Raw genomic sequence first — 20,279 nt, 5'->3', positions numbered from 1 at the left:
GTAATTTACCAGGCGTGTCTACATTACTTCCTTGGATTTTAAGTGTACCGGCTTCCTTCGGACTAAGCCTATTATTGTATGTGAATTTTCGTCTTTTTGGGAGCAGTTAATAGTTACTGATCTCCACGTAAGGAACTGTATTTTTGGTTGCTTAGCCTTTGCACTAAGCTATTTATTGATTATGGAACTGATGGCCGCTTAGCCTTTGCACTAAGCTATTTATTGTTTATGGAGTATCCTTCCTACCAGTTCATCTTTCGTATTAAGATATTTGCTGTCTATGGGCCTTTCCTTATGTGTTGCTTAACTTTTGTACTAAGCTGTATATTTATGGAACTATCCCACCGGTTGGCTTAGCTTTTCTATTAAGTCAGTTCCTGAGGTTTTTACCCCATCCGAAGCTTTTCATGTCTCCGTCCTCTTTAATCGTGAAAGAAAGTGAATTTCAGCGGTTAACTTTATGACTTTTCTCGCCATGCATCTCTTTCTGGCGACAACCAATCATTTGAAGTGTCCACGATTTATGTCGAGAGTGCTTGACTTTTATATAAAGCCTTTATTTAATGTCTATAGGCTGTTGCCTTCGTCACAAGTAAATTGGCTTCCTTTGTGTTGTCATTGATCGCCACGTCAAGTATTATTTGTTACTGTCTTCTTTAACTGTGGAACATTACTATGAAGTGTCCGCGATTCACGTGAATAGAGCTTGAAACTGAGATCAAGCCTTTACATGTATACATGCTGATGCCTTCATCGCAATCGGTTCGACTGCGTTTGTGTTATGCCGTGGATTTCCGAGCTGAGCATTATGTCCTTTCGCCGCGGAAGAATGTTTTGAAGTGGCCACTATTTTACTTCAAATGCGCTTGATTGTAATATCAAGCCTTTCTATGTTTATAGGCCTGCGCCTGTATTTTAAATGATTCAACGTTATCCGTATCTTGTCTTGTATTTTAATACTGAATGTTATGTGCTGCCTCAAGTTGAGTATTACTTCCACCGGAACAGTAGTGGAAGTATATTTTATAATTGCTTGAAGGTGGAATATTTCTCTGGTCATTAAGTAAACGCCGGTTGTAACGAAAATGTCAAGATAAGCGATATAACGTCTTAGAGAAACTCTGTGCACAGGTAAGAGCGCTCTCATCAAATGTCTTAATAGTGTACACATTTTAAAGTGTTTTTGCTGTTATGGCTTATTTGCATTCATTTTGTTCGTTTTTCTTTCCTGTTTTTATTTACTACCATGCAAGTTAACAATGTTAATGCCAGTTACTTCACTCGTAAAGAAGCATATAATCGGAGTAACCATTTGTAGTAAGATTTGATGTCACCTTTACTATTTTTGATACAGCTTTTTGCCTTGTTACGACTAATGATCTTGCTGTATAGTGGAATTTGGTGTCATTCTCATTTTGGATAATCTTGTTATATTTGTAATACCTATCTCCGTAAAAGTGAAGAAAAGTTGAAAACAAAGTTATTACTGTATTTAAAGATTTCATCAGTTTTTTTATTTGTTTTATCTTATTTTGCTCAATTATATTTTTGTTTGTGTTAAGCATTTGTGTTATACAAATCCAAGAATACTATGTTTCCTCATTAGATAATAAAATGACAAACAAATATCCCATATTTCATTTTTATTGGTATGTCTCTGTCCTAGGTTACCTTAGGTTAAGTTAATAGACAAACCTGTGAAGTTCTTAAAGCAAGTGCGGGAAAAGGGTTTCCTCTTACTTATTCGTATGATTAAGCAAGAGTCCGTTGTTATCCGTTTTCTTCCGTAAAGGTCGCATTTAAAATTGTCATTTTCACAGTTCAAATTCTTATTAGAGTCTTCCTGTGCTCATCAAAAATAGCAGGATTGCGACCCCAATTTATTTTGCACACTGAAGGATGCTAGTGTCTTAGAACTTTTGGGCAGTTCGGGACGCTACAGTGGGACATCCCTGGAATGTCGCATGCTGTTAGGATATGCATCAGTTCGTCAGCTTATCCTAGCGATGGCCAAAATTTTCCGGAATCGGAAACTTCCGAATTTCGGAAGAATTCCGTAATTTAGAAAAAATTCTGAATTCGAAAAAATACGGAATTTAGAAAATTCCTGAATGTTTCCAACATCGGAATTTCCCCCGAAATCCGGAAATTTCTGAAACCCAGACTTAACCGAATTCAAAACGTTTTCCGATTTTACTCTCCAGATTACGGAATTAGCCATCCCTCGTGGATCCTTGTGCTTTGGCGTTAAGCGCACATCCAGTGCTTATTTTATAGTCATATAAAGTGATTAGTTTGAAACTTTCTCGCGCATAAAAACAATTACACTATACCAATATTCTTTACAGTGTAAGTATAGGATAAATATTTGCTAAAAAAAATAATCTGTTTAGTAAGTATAGATCCGATATATATATTTATAGTTTCCAAAAAATTAAAGAGAATGCCAGTAAAGTTTTCACCATACTAGCAACACATGCCACAGACCAAAAAAGCTATGCTGGTTTTCCTTGTGCGCGACGGAAAACGGAAAATTTTGGGAAAACATGGAGACCAAAATTTTTTCGGTGAAACGGGAAATGGTGAATGTTACGGAACACAGAAAATTTCTAGGAGACCTATTTTTCGGAAAACGGAAGGGTTGTCCACCATTCTTCAGAAAATCGAAATTCGGGAAGTCTTTCCCTAAAAGGGAAATAAACTTCGGATTTTTTTTCGAAAAATCGGAAAAAGCAAAATGGGAAAACAGTAAAGTTTCGGAAAATAGAATTTTTCGGATAATCTGAATACTAAAAAATTCCGAAAATTTGAAAAACGGAACATATTCTTGAAAATCGGAAAACAGTAAAGTCCTCGATAGTCAGAATAATTAGTCTGTATAATAGAACTTTGAGAATAATTATTTTCCAAATATGTCATTTCTTTTATTATATACAAAACCGATATTTTTTGTAGTAGGAGTATACGTATAGAATGAATATCTGCTGAAGCCATCGGCGCAAATCTGTCTTCAACATTGGAAGGGAGGACGGGTAAGACCGTTCCCATATTTTATATATATATATATATATATATATATATATATATATAGGGTAACTTCGGCAAATAACGCCACCAATTCAACATATTGTTCCGTGTGGACTTTGTGGTGGACAAACATAGTGCTCGTGGGTTTTCTCGGGGTTCTCCCGTTTCCTCCCACTTTCTTCATTCCACCATTTCACTCATCTCTCATCATCACCGTCTCCTTTAGCCTAACCGGCATAACCGTGGGACGTAAAACTTAAAGATTTCATTTTCAACATATTGTTCTGATGTTCAAGTGTTTTTATGTCTAGAACCGTGCAAATTACATGGAAGATAGAGTGAACCCTCCGCTATAATGCAATGAGAAAACAATGATCCTACACATACAATGTCGACCACAATGCACTGAGAATCGGAGTGAGTATGAGATGGCGTTATTACCAGACGTGTCAGCAAATAACACCACTTGCTTTACAACAACGGAAAGGTGTTGGAATCGTAACGAAATACATTTTGAGCACAACTACAATGTTCTTGGCAATGTGCTACCTGCTTTAATGGTACACAAAACTCATAGTCATCGTACATGCCGTTAACCGGTAACTCTTTTGATGATTGCGAACCTCTTAACATAACAGCTGCAATCATATGGAACACTACTCGTCGGAGCTAGACAACAATGCACAACCAGCGTCACAAACTGTTCAGAATCCACATTTAACAATGCTGTCAGAATCAGATAATTCGTAAAACCAAATCTTGTATTCAATACATTGAATCCACGTTTTAAGAACCCTGAGATCATAGTAATATCCCCCAAATTCCCCACGGAGCATATCTCCAGCTTTCATCTTTTTAGAGGATACTTGTTTCTTCGTGCCGGAAAACACGTCGTTACAGAAAACTGACGCATGTCATACACTCTTTAGTTAACAGATGTAACAAGATTACGGAGAAAAATATTCCATAAATTGAATTCTTTTCTTTGCTTACGAAGCATCCTCTCAAAAGAAAAATTGGGACACACTGAAATACGTAGGAGCAAACCATGGTTCGAACTAGCAGAGAAGAGAAAACAGGCAAAATTACGTTTGCTACAAAATCCGAATGGAATAACTACACAAAATTTCATAGACACCAGGCGGGAAACTCCCAAAACTTTTATAACAAAGAAACGCGATTTTTTGAAAGCTAAAACCAAGGAACTTGAAGATAATAGTAACAATAAAAACATTTGGGACATGTATGAAGGGATCAACGAATTTAAGAAAGGGTATTAATCTCGAACATATATTAAAGAAAGCTGACGGAACACTTCTTACTGATACAGATAACATTTAAATAGATGGAAAGATTTCTTTGACGACTTGCTTAAAACGCAGCCAAAAACTAATGTGCGGGAATAAAGGGAGATATTCCAGAACCCAACCGAATAGAAGTAGGAATCGCTATAAAGATATTAAAGAAACACAAATCTCCGGTTGTAAACGAAATTCCGGGTGAGTTGATTTTACCTGGAGGCGAAAAATTGTGGAATAAGATACACAAACTCATCCTCCTTACTTACAGCAAGGAAGAATTGCCACAAGAATGGAAAGAATCAATCATTGTTCCAATCCACAAGAAAGGCGACAAAACTGACTAATAATTATCGAGGCATCTCTCTTCTGTCAACATCCTATAAAACCTTTTCAAACATTGACCCCTAGCAAGATTGACCCCATACACAGAGAGAAATCCAATCTCCGGAGAGCGGTATATTGTACAAATATACAGTATCCTCTTGCTTACTATAGAAATCAGTACGGAGCATACTTCATCCGTATGCTACATAGTCACCGCCCTTAGATGTTACATTATGCCGTTGCAGGATGTCTCACATCTAACAGTTTTCAGTATATCACAGTAAGGCTATTCATGGCTTTGGATTGATTATTTTAACAAAAGAGACACTGACCAAAGCTTAAAACCCATTTTATTTTAATTATAATTTGTAACTGTTTCCGATATCTAGCACATCCTTCTTCAGACACTATCGAAAATAAATGAAAATACAGACATATATATAAATATTGTTATGACAAAGTTTAAATTCTTTAACCGTCATATATATAGTCATTGTTATGAAAAAGTTTAAATTCTTTTAACAGACATATATATAGTCATTGTTGTACTTTTTATTTTTATTTATTTATTTATTTACTCTATTTACTGAGGCCTTCAATCAATCCCATAAGTCTTCGTGTTCACTTTCCAATTAATCACGTTCCTTCATTTTTGGTTCTTATAAGGGCCTTTTTTTTAAATTTTCTTTTTCTGTATGCTATTCAAACTTCCTTGCCATAATTCATTAATAGGTAAACCCCCTGTCCAGTTCATCAGTTTATCTCTTCCTACCTTCTTTATCCAATCTGCTTGTTTCCACTTCCTTATTATCATTCTTTTCTCATCTCCAACACTTCCTTCTTATCCCAATTAATTCTGTGATTCGTCTCCTTAACATGTTTGTATATGGCATTGGTATCTTTCTTCCTCCTAACATCATCTTCATGTTTTTCCTTTCTTTCATTCTCTTTCCTGTCTCTCCTATATATGACATATCGCAGTCCTCACACCAAACTCTGTAGATGACTCCTTCTTCCTCTTCATCAGTCTTTTTAGTTCCTTTTCTATCCTTCTTCTTTATTGATCTTAATAAAATTTCTCCACTCTTTCTCTAAGTCCTGACCCCTCCTCTCTTCAATAATTTCTTCAGTTTCTCCGTTTCTTCTCCCATACTTTCTATGCCATACCATTTTCCACTCTCATCCTCTTCATTCTTCTTTCTCCCTGTCTTAATCTTCCTGCGTTCTTCTTCCTTCTCTAACTCTTTCTTGCTGTAACCGTTCTTCTCTAACTGTCTGTAGAATTTCTGTATGCTCTCCTTCCGTCTTTTCTTTTCGTCCTCCAGCATTTCTATTCTTCTTATCATATTTGTTACGAAATTTCTCTTTGTACTCCTATCCACGTCGCTCCTCTCATGGCAGTACACTCCCGCTGAGCACTCTTTCTGGTACCACCTGGCCCTTCTCCTTGTTTTATTATGGTCATGTCTAAAAAGTTTATTCTTCCATTTTCTTCCAACTCCATGTCCAAGCTTATGCCTTTTTCTTTATCTTCCACACTATCTTTGAATTTAAACTTTGTCATAACAATATTTATATATATCTCTGTATTTTCATTTATTTTCGATAGTGTCTGAAGAAGAATATGCTAGATATCCGAAAGAGTTACAAATTATAATTTTAAATAAAATGGGTTTTAAGCTTTGGTCAGTGTCTCTTTTGTTAAAATCACATGCATATACTTATGTTACCTTCGTCAGCTACATGTTATATACGTCCATTTGTATGTGAGATCCTGACCGCCTACCTTGTTTCATACGGAAAGTGCGTATAGTTGGAACACTTATACAGAAAGTGTTATAAAACATGCTTTTTCAGTTATACGTCTGCTCTAAGTCCAAAAACTACAGGAATTACGAATGTAACCTATCTTTTTAAGTACTCCACCTACAATTTTTTTTTTCAGTCTACGCAGATTAAATTATTGGAGATTATCAGTGAGGATTTAGACGAAATCGATCAACCATCGACCAAATATTTACCATTCGCCAAATATTCGAAAAAAGTGGGAATACAGTAGCCCGGTTCATCAACTATTTATTCATTTTAGAAAGGCTTACGACTCGGTTAGGAGAGAAACATTGTACAACGTTCTTACAGAATTTGGGATACCGAAAAAGCTAACTAGATTAATTAAGGCATGTTTAAATGAATCCCAAAGTAAAGTCCGGGTAGGAAATTTTTGGTCCACGAGTTTTCACATCGAGAATGGCCTGAAACAAGGATATGCGTTGTCGCCATTATTATTCAACTTTGCCCTGGAATGCGCTACAAGGAAGATCAAAGATAGCAACCAGGGCCTAGAGCTGAACTGTGTTCACCAGGTTATGCGTACGCTGATGATGTAAATTTAAAATATACATAAATTTAAATTTAAAATATGAGAAAAATAGGAAGAAATGCAGAGAAAACTAAATACATGGAAGTGCGTCGAAACCGTAACACGGCAAATTATGAATGCGTTAAAATATTAAATAATACTTTTCATAAGGTGGATACTTTCAAAAATCTAGAATCAATATTAAGAGACGAAAATCATATTTACGAAGAAATTAAATATCGACTAAAAACAGGGAATTCGTGTTATTATTCAGTTCAAAATCTCTTGTCGCGAATTCTGTCGAGGAATTTGAAGCTTAAATATATAAAACGATAATCATGCCTGTTGTTCTGTATGGTTTCGAAACATGGTAGAAACCTCTGAGGGAAGAACATAGACTGAAAGTATTTGAGAACAAAATCCTGAGACGAATATTCGGACCCAAGAGGAACGGGAATGGGGAATGGCAGGAACTTCATAACGAGGAACCACATAAATTATACGGCTTACCAAACATTGTTAAAGTCATTAAATCTAGGAGGCTTAGGTGGGCAGGACATATAGCCAGGCTGGAAGAAAGTATGAACGCTTTCAAAGTGTTAGCGGTAAGACTAATCGGAAAACGACCATTAGGAAGACGTAGGTGCAGCTGGGAAAATAATGTTAAGATGGATCTCGCAGAGAGGAATACAAAGTAGAAACTGGATGCAGTTGGATAAGGATAGAAGTCAGTGGAGAGCTTTTGTGAACGCGGCATTGAACCTCCGGATACCATAGGCCATAGAGTTGGCTTACGAAAGTAGGATCGTCTAGGAAGGTCGTCACACGTGGCATATTCTAAACTTATTTTTGAGGTCATTCAACGGATGTGAAAGGAAATGACACTATTTTGTTTGTGGCTCACTCCGCCGCCCCTACAGGTTAGTAGGTCAAGTAAAAGTTATTATTTGACCGTTAGATGGTTAGATTAGTTTCCGGAAAGGATAGATTGTTAGTAGAGATGGCCTAGTTTATACAAAAAAGGTTAAATGACAGTTTTATTTTAATAATTTATTTGATGTACAATTAAAGATTGTGATTATTTTATTTGTTCCTGTTATTTAAATTTGATTATTTGCATTTTTGATGGTTCGCTTCAACAGAAGCTCGGAGTTAATTGTTTGTGTGAACGTTTTAAAAATCGGTGTTAATTATTAGAAGCTTATAAAGGGAAACTACGTTTTTTAGTTATTACGTTTCTTGTAGAAGCTATTGAAGTGGTAAGACTTAAACCCGGAATATTTAAATTAATTATTTGAACACTACGTGTGAACCTACTAAAATAATTATTAATTAATTATTCGAACACTACGTATGGGCCTACTAAAATAATTTGTTTTTTGTATAATTTTCTTCCTTCGCTTCATTAGAAGCTTCTTGTTAAAATAATATGATTGAACAATATGTGCAATTTTATTTGGTTTTATTCTTTTGCTTCATTAGAAGCTCATATTTTTACGGATCGTATGTTAATTATTTGTTTGTTTGTGTTATTTATAATAACACTCGTTGTTAAAATTGGATCGTATGCATAGCATACTCATTGTTAAATTAGATTGTGATCATATTAAATGGTGGAGGGGATAATCTTTATTGATGCAGGACTTTTAATGGTAATAATTTGAAAGACGTTGTGTACGGAGTACGTATACTATTGAATATACAGAGTATGGTTGTTGGACGTCCTTTCCTGGTGAACTTAAGAGACGAACTGAAGTTTTTGGAAACTAATTGGGTAGAAGTGAAAGTTGGTGTTGCAGACACATATTAAAATAAACACAAAAGAAAAGAGATACCGTGTCGGGTAAACATCACAGAATACCGACAGAGTAATAAGTTTGGCGTCGTTATGATTAAAATAAGACATTGTTGGCGAAAACTACAAAGAAAATTGAGGACGCACTAGGTAAACATGTTGAAACTTTTTCCTATACTAATTGACAATAGGAAATAAAAAGTATGGCGCCGCTGTTATTAAATATAAGACATTGTCGGCGAAAAATAAAAAGAAAATTGAAGACGCGTTAATTGACAATAGGAAAAGAAGTAGGGCGTTGCGAATGTTGAACACGTAATTACTTTGCATGTATGAAAATACTTTAAATACGGAGTAACGCTGGGAAATATATATATATAGAAACAATATGCAGTCGTATGAGAAGGATCACTGCGATAGCAATATTGAAGCATCATCCTCTGATGATAAATTAAAAATATATGAATCTTCGGCAGATGAAGAATATGATTTTGATTCGATAGAATAACCAGTACTATCGGTTTCACCAACACCACCATCATCTCCAGTTGTATTATCAAGAACAATACGATTTTGAGGTTTAGATTGTTGTTGTAATAATCAAAAGGTGGATCGTGAATGTATATAGCAAGCTATTGAAAAATGGGATTTTAATGATACATTAATATGCGACGGATGTAGAGAACGATCTCTTCATGATTTTGAGCATGATTGTAGGAATGTGCACCCAAAGTCGTTGGAAACCCGAGCTTGGAGTATTATAGCAAGTCCTAGTGTTGAAGAAGATGTGTTTTACTTGTATGCAAACAGGCATATTATTGGAATATTAACAAGGAAAAAATTTCATGATGCGTATGTGGATTTATTAAGTGATACAGACTATCTTCCGCAACTATTGGACATTTTTATAGGAAAAGACAAGACGGAAATCGGATATTCTCGAGTGAAAAAAATGTAATGATATAGAGTTAGTGTTTTATGTGTGTTATGTAGTAATGAAAACTTAATGTGAATTGTGTATTAAAACTATAAAAGTATACTTACGTAACAATAATCTAGTTGAATGTATTGAATGCAAAGTAAATAATCTTCATGATTGTACACATCTTCATATTACTGGAACATTTGCAGTGAAGTACTTATGTCTTGATAAAACTCTTAGTGAACTTTTTGAAGTTTTTGAACAAGAACATAGTGAAATCTCATTTATGTGTTTTATGCATAAAATTTGTGATCTTTTAAATAATACAGAATTTGTTGGACAGATTATTCCATTTTTCATTTATCACACAAATGAAATTTCACCATGTGTAAATCAGTATATTATTGATATTCAAGGTTTTAAAATGTCTGATAACGAATTTATTATTCGTGAGTTTTGTTTAACTGCATGCGATGATACAGTATATTTTCATTGCTTGGTAAAATCACCAAAAGATTATAACTTATTATCACTAGGTTGCCAAAATCAAATTTATTAACATTAAATTTACACGGTTTGAAATGGAATAGCAAAACTGGATATACTGTATCATACATACGAAACCTTGTATATCAATTATGTTTAAAGAATTCAACCTTTTATTGTAAAGGTTTAGAGAAATCTTTTGGATTAAAAGAATATTTGCATTAGATAATATTGATTTAGAAACAAAACATTGTTTTTCATTAAATGAATTATGTGGGAACACATTTAATGAATATTGTAATTTTGACACAAATGTAAAGAAATCAGGATGTGCATATCGTAATGCACAACAGCTGAATTATTGGTGGAAATATGAAAGATCAACAGCATTAACTAATGCATTATCAAGATTGTAATGAGGAATTGTAAATAAAATGCATGGATGTAACTTTAAAAAATTTATTGAAAATTAAAAAAAATTGTATATAAGAAAAAATAAAAAATATTTGTGTTTTCTTTTTAAAAAAATTGTTTACATGTTTATAAACGATATCATCATTCTTTTTTTAATTTTTTCTTATGAAACATTTTTAAACACTTGAAATGAATGAGTGCGAATAATATGATGAAAAAAATAATACAAAATATACGCAAAACACAGATTAATCATGTTGATATTGATGATTATTCGTAAAGTACATTTTAGTGTTTTTTGATAAAAAGTTTTTTATTTCCTTGGGAATGTTCATAGCAAGACTGTCAAAGTAATAGCCATGTTTTTTCTTATCGATGTACACTGCAACCCAATGGGAACCAGCAGAAGCAGATGTATCAAGATTAATCACAAGCGCAGCAGGAGGTTCTACCGTTATAGGAAGTTTGTCAATAGGATAAATTCCCAGTAACACTTGCACCAGTTACTTTATCAGTTAGTAACACTTTTAACAATTCGTCACTATACATGATTATTATTTTTTAATCGTAGTAGGTATGTAATTATCACTGTTATTCACATGTAACACATAGTCATACACCTTTACAGAATCAATATACAGTAATGCTTCATGAACACTGCACCTATATTGTCCAAAACGATGCTTATTATGTGCACACCAATGAACGTGAAAACTTAATGCAGTATACTGTGGACAGTTTATTTCTTCTAAATTTGTAACTTCCCTTTGAAGAATTTCTTGAAGAAAACACTTTCTAGTTATTCCATATGTGTATATGGTTGTAGTACTTGAACAATATGTTTGAAGTATTTCCTTAAGATATGAATATTCTACATCGCCTTCGTGCCAGGTAATGTCATACACATTCTCACTTAGATATTTGTTTGCACTTATGATTGGCTTAGGTAACTTATTTAAAGGAAATGGTGGTTTAAAAATCCAATTTTGTAAAAAGGGAACGTCAGGATTTACAATGGCTAGCTCTTTTATAGTAAACTCAACATCTTCGTTATCGTGATACGCCCAGAAGTGTACAACAATCCTCATCGTACGCAAATGGTTAAATTAGGTGTTATCAGTATAAATATTTCTATCTTTGTCTACTTGTGCTAATGAATCGAATTGTGCATACACAATACATGTAACAGGTTCAGTTAAAGTTTCTGAAAATGATACTTTTAAATTTACAGGGGAATCGCGTACTACATCCCACGTGTTATCGTCTAAAGTTGATGTTGGAGATAGAATAAAAGCATACAGAGCATATCCGTTTGGATATTCATCAAGAGTAACAGTATGTGAATAAGTTTGATAATATACCAGTACCTGATATCAAAGTATAGTAACTTAGAAGGTATAAATCGCTATTAAAATCAGGAATGAGGGGATTAGGAGGAAATGATTTTGAGCCAACTTGTAGTTGCAGTTTGTTAACGTTAAAGTTTTGAAATTCAAAGGGATTAAGATGTGATTTTCCATTGAAGGCTGTATTGGAGATGAAACCAATAACCAGGCCTTTAGGAACATTACCCAGGAAAAGATTATCAATGTTGTAAGACTTTGCTTGTGCAGGTGTAGTATCAGATCTTGTCTCCACTCTCGTTAGAGGTAACTTGGCCGTTTCCAAACCCATTTGTGTATTTAATTGCATAGCTAAATCTGCAGCTACATCAATACGTCGTACATGAAAAATAGCTTCCTCAAGTGCCACTTTATAACTTTTATTTTCAGAAAACATTAAGCAAAATTTATCTTTACTACGGTGTAATTTTACACGTAAACTTACTTTGTTAGGGAGCATACGATCTAAACTTACAATATCAGTATGAAGACGACCATACATTTCAAAATATTTACTATTTTTCACCTTATTAGCACGTTTTTGAAAACCAGCATTTGTATTATCTAATTTATTAAATTGTTTTGCAGTATCTTTATGCCACATGGCACATGCTAAATGAGTTTGTGAAGCATCATAAGAATAATTTAGTAATGTTTCAATGTATGCACAATAACGATAAGATCCTGATGAATAACTAATTACTTTATCATTTAATGAAATATTAATTTGATTAAATAAAGAATGTAAGAAATTATTTACTGGTGCAACAACATCATCGTGAGTTAAAGTTGTACCATCGGGTTTTGTAATTTTACAGCGTACATAAAGATATAGATATGCAAGATGAATAAACTCTCCTGTTTCTCCCGGAATAACAAATTCAATAGGTCCTTCTGAGGTTAATGTAGAAATAGGACGATATTCAGCATTTGTAGTTGCTTCAATAGCTGATTGTGTCATTGGTATAGAAAAGAAATCAAATTCATTGGTACAACATTCAAAACTGCAACGGTTTGTAATGCTTGATGTCCTACAGTTTTTGCACCTTGTTTAAGAAATGGTAAAGCAAAACGAAGTAATCATTTAAAGAAACTACCTATACCATGTACCCTTTGATATACAGGTCCTGAAAAATATGGTATTCCACGACCACGGTGATAAATAACACGTCTTGCTCTCATCTTTTACTTATTTTTTATTATTATTTAGCAAATGTGGGAGAGCGTTGAAAATGTAGTGTTACGGTCAGTGTTTCAGAACGAAATGGCAAATTTCGCCCTGCATGATCTTTTAATACTATTTCAATTGTGTTAACACAAAATTTTGTAAGTGGCATATAATGTCTTCAAAGGTAATTGTTTGAACTTTTCCGTATTTAATATCAGAGATTGTTGCTATACGTAATAATGGTGCTTTTGCATTACCTAAGAATTGAAATTGTATAATATATGTATAAATAAAAATTTGATGTGGATATCCAATATCTACGTATGGTTCTTTGAATCCACGAGATTCTTTAACAAGATCTGATTTTTCAGAAAAACCTAATTGTAAAGCTAATGTAGGCGACAATGTTATTGATTCTACACGTTCATCACATTTAACATGTACAACATTTGAGAAACTAAAACTTATAAATGTGGATACTGTATTTAATTCCTCTAGTAAATGATGAATGGATGGATAATACCCAACAAGAATTTTACTTTTCATAGGTTCAGCATTTTTAAATTTGTACCATACAACATTTTCACCTTCGGTAACATTATAACATGTTAATGGAATATGTATTTCACTTAATCCTACATGCCAATCGGATTCTGATAAACGAATATTATTTTTTAGTTGATTAATAAAATGTGTTGGACTATGTGTAGGATATACATTAGCACTAGAATTTGAAACTAATGTAATATAAAAACTATCATCAATACTTTCAGAAATCATTTTCGTTTAAAATGAAGTGTTAGGTTTGAAGTTCCAAATTGAAATGGTAATTTTAACCCGTGCTCATCTCTTAAGTTTACTTCTATCGTATCAAAATATTTCTTTTCAACTTTAACATAATACGGTGTGTGAAACACAGAAGATTTTACATGACCGTGTTGTATATTATATACACTAAGTTTTCGAACTAATGGTCCTATATTTTGTTGTTTTACAATATCAACGCACACATTAATTATATTGGGAATATTATAATCTAAATCACATGGAAATTTTCCACGTCCTAATATTAAATCAACATTTCTAACTCTTGTATATAAACATTTTAAAAATCAGTTGTATTTTTATTAATAAATCCACACATATGTTGTAATCCCGGTGTAATACCAATCATACATTGATCTTCTAATTTCAAAGAATGTTTAATAACAATTTGATTTTTATTTTGTAAATAATGTAACATACGAACATTTTCAGGAATCAACGGTAGAATAGATTCAATTGATGAATAATATCCCGGTGTTATTTGAACATGACAACGTTCAACTTTATCATCGATAACAGTAGTAATTATTATTTCATTTTCACCAACATTGTAAAAACTCCACGGAATATTAATTTGTGTTAATGCAACACCCCATTCTCCATCACTTAAATCAATAGGTTGTGCCAATTTAACTCGGAATGATGACGTAGTATTATTAAAAAGATTGCTACTTGCATTTGAAGGAAGAGTAACATAAAAGTCGTGTTTAAAGTTCGAATTCATTTTGCAGACTGAATAGAATTTGATCTAATCCACGAATTCATACTTGATGGATATCCCAACCATTTTACAAACATCCACCCATTTTTACGCTTTAATACTTTTTCAATGAGATATGTTTTCTTTGAATTTATAACATTTTGTAATTCTTGTGGATAAAATATTCCTTTAATTTCTTCACCATTCCAATATTTTAATTTATAAGTGATCGGATCTGACTTAATACATTTATCAACAATAAATATTTCTTGCGACCATTTAGGTAAATATCCTTTTTCTAATTTATGTTTATACTTACTAACACGAACATAATCACCCGAACTAAATTTACAAGTTATATTTTTCTTATTCTTTTTATTTCCGTATAATGTCTCCCACACTTGATTCACATTGGAATCATTTACTTGTGCAGGTGCCACTTTAATACTTGAATGGTATGAATGATTATAATTATTTACAATTTGATCTAATACATTTATATAACGATAAGTATTCTTTGCAGTAAAATAACGATACAATTTTTCTTTTAATGTACGTATAAGCCGTTCCGCTAAAGCACATTTAATTTCGGAATGAACGCTATAATGATTAATTTCATATTTTTTAAACAATTGTTTTACATGTCGATTATAAAATTCACCGCCTAAATCCGTTTGTACGTTAAACACAGTTAACTCGAAATTTTTAAAAATTTTTGTTATTGCTTTTACCATTTCAAGACCTTTGTTTTTAACGGTACACAATATGCATAACGTGAAATGTCAATACAACATAAAATATATTATAATTATTATTATACTTTGCAATATTTTGCATATCCGCTAAATCCATTTATAATGTTTCATTTGGTGCACTAACATAATACTTTCTCCTTTGAAAAACTTTACGAGCTGGTGCGTGTAATGTATATGCATCTTGAGAAGCTAACCAATTTTTAATTTTCTTTTTAGATATCTTTGTTTTACGTTGTAATTTTTGTATACGTTTGATAAAGAATTAGGATTTGAATAATCATAATATATTTTTGATAATTTTGTCATTTTACATACTATACTCTTTCCAGTGTTTAAATAAATTATTACTACTGTAGGACTAGCAGATTTTTTTTTAGTTTGCGAATACGATGTCTACTATTACTACTATTACTACTATTCACTTTTGATGCTGGTGTGCTAATAAGTGTACCAATAAATTCTTTAGGAATATTAAGATCTTCTAATAAATTTTTAAATTCATAAATACCTATAGGATTTCTTGAATATTTTATTGTACGAACAACATCATTTATTAAATCTATAATATTTGAACGTGATATTGTTTTTCCATGAATACGTACTATGCCAGACTTATCCCACTGAATTTTATCAGAAATTGTCAACTGTTTTAATAATAGATCTGTTTTCCTACGAAGTGTTTTCGGTACTGATTGTAAAATGTCTGATACAAAGGGGAAAATACAAGTATTGCTATCATGTTTGGAAGTTGATGATGATTTTTCTTTTTCTTTTTCTTCTTCTTGAATGACAGGTAAAGTAATAGGTTTATGTGAAGAAGATGTATACTGCAAATAACGATGCAGAGCTTGTTGATATAATTTCCACTTTTGTTGTACACTAAGATCATGACGTTTTAAGATGTTATTCATTTCTTCATCTAAACGTGACTGATGTGAATCTATGTATTTAAGATTTGATTGAATTTCATGTACAGCATTTTTAGGAACTAAAATCATTTTACGTAATACTGACATACTTAACGACTAAAAATACTGCTTCCCACTGCTGCAAGAAGTGGTCCCAAAATTAATGGTAGAAGCGCATTACCTTTTTGTAATAACAACTTTTTCTTTCTTTAATGCAATACGTTGCTGAGATAGAGCACGTAAGATCTTTTTATGTCTACGTAAACTTTGTTTCTGACGAGAATTTAAAGCGATGTTTCCTTTTATTGTTTTTTAGCTACTTGAGAAATTGTTCTTATTAAATCCCCTGAAGCATTTTGTAAAATTTGTTTTCGTTTTGTATTTTTGCATTTGCACAGAGCATGGAGCATTGTAGTAGTGTTTCACCTTCAACAACTTGATGCAGACTAAACAGAAATTTCTGTATGCATATCTTTTACATTAGCCTACACAAATATGATTTCATTAGGAAAAATATTTGTACGTATTCGCAATGCATCGTTTGTTTTTTGTGTTAAGTCAAATGATAAATAAGTGTGAGGTTCCCGTGTTACTTCTTCAAACACACTCACGATTTCTTTACTATACCGAGGCATAATTTGCCTTGCTAAATATTGTATTCGTAATTTATCACGTGGATTTTTAAATACTATAACATAATGTGCATTTAAACTAATATCACGTGCATGTTTTCCTTTCGGAAATAAATTTTGAATAATAAATATTACAGTCAGCTTTTTATGATGTGCATACTTTGTAAATAAATTAGCAACATCACCATTAGTTTCTGACATTAAATCATCAAGTATTAATAATGAATTTTCTTTAATTTCAAAATTATTCATGTCAGGTATTCCCTCTACAAAACGTTTTTTTGCATTTGCATCTAATTTTGGTATTACTGCAGCATAACACCAAACAATATTATTAAATTTTTTACTAAATATTTGATCACGTTCATTAAGTAAACGATTTGCAAAACAAGTTTTACCAGCCCTTGAAGGACCAGCAATTAAAATAGTAGAGGGATGTTCAAACTTTAACATCTTGTAATAAAATGAATGTATACAATAGAAACTTTGCTTTATATATATATACACGCACACTTACACTCATACATTAAATATCGCGATTTCATAGGAATTTTTTAATATTTTCACAAGGAAACGAAAGAATACAAAAGCAGAGTTTACACAGTAAACGAAACGGTTAAAAATCACTGGGATCTAAGATTAAAGCTTAAAATGACTATATATATATATATATATATATATATATATATATATATATATATATATATATATATTGTTTGCACAGCAAACGAAAATATAAAAATAAAATAAATTAAAAAATAAATATTTTACAATCGATGATTGTTCGGGGTTTATTGCACGAAAGAGGCATTCATACAAATCACATTTACTCGTTCATGGGTCTATAACCGTAAGGTACAGTTGCACGTTTTTGTATTGGTTCATCGTCAATCACGTTAGGTTCGTCAATACGTTTTCGTTTTTTGTTAACCTCACGGTGTGTCTTTGTCTCTCTACAGCTAAAGATACGGAACCCCGGTCTACGAACGATGCTATTTGGGTTTTTTATTACTGTGGACTCTAATTGTCCAGACACTAATTTATAAAAACTCTCAAAATTAATTTTTTGAGAGGTCCTATTATTTAGTGTTATCCCCCTAATTTTGAATATATGCCGAACATTCCCTTGGGCATTTGTTGGCCGCATTGCATAATTTTTACAGCCTAAACCGATAAAGGTTTAAACTCCCAACCTTCAGGAATTTCATTTGTTCCTGTTAATACACTCAGTTAAAAAGTCTATTAACCTGAGTAGTTAGTTAATTAGATTATTAAATTTCTAGACGTTTGAGCTATGGAAGAACATTCGAAATTCCATTAGATTCATTTTTCATAATTTTTTGCGGAATAAAAGTTGTCTTTAGCGTCCCATATATTCTATTATTTTTTTCTTTTTTGAGAATTCTTTTGAAAATTAGTACTTCCGCGTCGAATTATATTACTTGTTCTTGCTTTCACGTATTTATTAGATTTGGAATTTTCGCGATATTTAGAATTTTAGGTAAAGTCGTGGTTACATTTGAATTTTTCAGACTTTCTATTCCGGTTGATATTAGGCAACCTTTGAAATGAAGAGTAATCAGATTTTTCCTACATTATTGAATTACTTGAAACTGAAATTTAGTGCATTTAACTACGCTTTCCAAACAATATAAACTTCTTGTTCAATTGCATTTAAACGCATTTAAGGCTTTCATATTAATCAAGTCATTAATTGAGTTTAAAATTATTGTTGTTTGTTTGTTATATATTTTTTTAAAAAAATTGTTTGTAATAAATAGCAGATTGAATATTTTCTTTTATTTCAAATTGTATCTTGTAACTGTAATATTTGCGATTAATTCAGATCTTGGTAAATTTGCGAGTTATAGTTTGGGAGATTTGAAGCCTCCATATTTGGGGGAATTTTTCACGCAATTTATTTTGGCAGAAACTACAACAGTGTCACATGATAGTTTGGCTAATCTTAATCAGTATTTATTGGATTTGATTTACATTAAGAAAGGTATCAAACAATCGACGGCACAAGGTTCGTTTAAAATGTTACATGGCTTCAAAGAGGGGGTACAGACCAACTGTGCCTACAGAACAGCGTATTGCAGTAGTGCGAGCATATGTTGTGAATGGCCAGACTAAAAAAAACTCTCTGCAACGTTTGTCAGCAGAAAACGCAATATCCGTAACATCATGTTGGCGAAAAGATCTGGAAATGTTCCCCTACGAAATGCAGATGCCAATCTAACTAACTCACTCTATGGCCTATGGAACCCGGAAGTTCAATGCCGCGTTCACAAAAGCTCTCCACTGACTTCTATCCTTAGCTAACTGCATCCAGTTTCTACTTTGTACTCCAATCTCTGCGAGATCCATCTTAATATTGTCGTCCCATCTGCGCCTAGGTCTTCCTAATGGTCGTTTTCCGATTGGTCTTCCAGTCAAGACTTTGAAAGCGTTTCTACTTTCTTCCATTCTAGCTACATGAGCTAAGCCTCCTAGACTTGACGACTCTAACCATGTTGGGTAAACCATATAAATTATGTAGTTCCTCGTTATGAAGTTTCCGCCATTCCCCATTCCCGTTCCTCCTGGGTCCGAATATTCGTCTGAGCATCTTGTTCTCAAATACTTTCAGTCTATGTTCTTCCCTCAGAGTAAGTGACCATGTTTCGCAGCCATACAAAACAACAGGCATGATTATCGTTTTATATATTTTAAGCTTCAAATTCCTCGACATAATTCGCGACGACACGAGATTTTGAACCGAATAGTAACACGAATTCCCTGCTTTTAGTCGAGATTTAATTTCTCCGTGAATATGATTTTCGTCTGTTAATATTAATCCTAGATATTTGAAACTATCCACTTTATCAAAAGTATTATTTAATATTTTAACGCATCCATAATTTGCTGTATTCCGGTCCCGATGCACTTCCATGTATTTAGTTTTCTCTGCATTTACTTCTAAACCCTTGTCCCTGCAAGCGTTTAATAAGATCTCTACATTTCTTTCTATTGTTCTCCTATCATCCCCTATTAAATTTACATCATCAGCATATGCCATAACCTGGTGAATACCGTTCAACTCTAGGCCCTGGTTGCTATCTTTGATTTTCTTTATAGCGTATTCCAGAACAAAGTTAAATAATAATGGCGACAAGGCATCTCCTTGTTTGAGGCCACTTTCGACGTGAAAGCTCGTGGACAAAACTTTTCCTACCCGCACTTTACTTTGGGATTGATTTAAACATATCTTAATTAATCTAATTAGGTTTCTCGGTATT

The sequence above is a fragment of the Thermobia domestica genome, chromosome 5 (genome assembly GCF_964235325.1).
Source record: "Thermobia domestica chromosome 5, izTheDome1.hap1.1, whole genome shotgun sequence".
In the NCBI taxonomy this organism is placed as follows: domain Eukaryota; kingdom Metazoa; phylum Arthropoda; class Insecta; order Zygentoma; family Lepismatidae; genus Thermobia; species Thermobia domestica.
The sequence above is the reverse complement of the archived record's forward strand: the minus strand, read 5'-3'. Positions refer to the sequence as shown.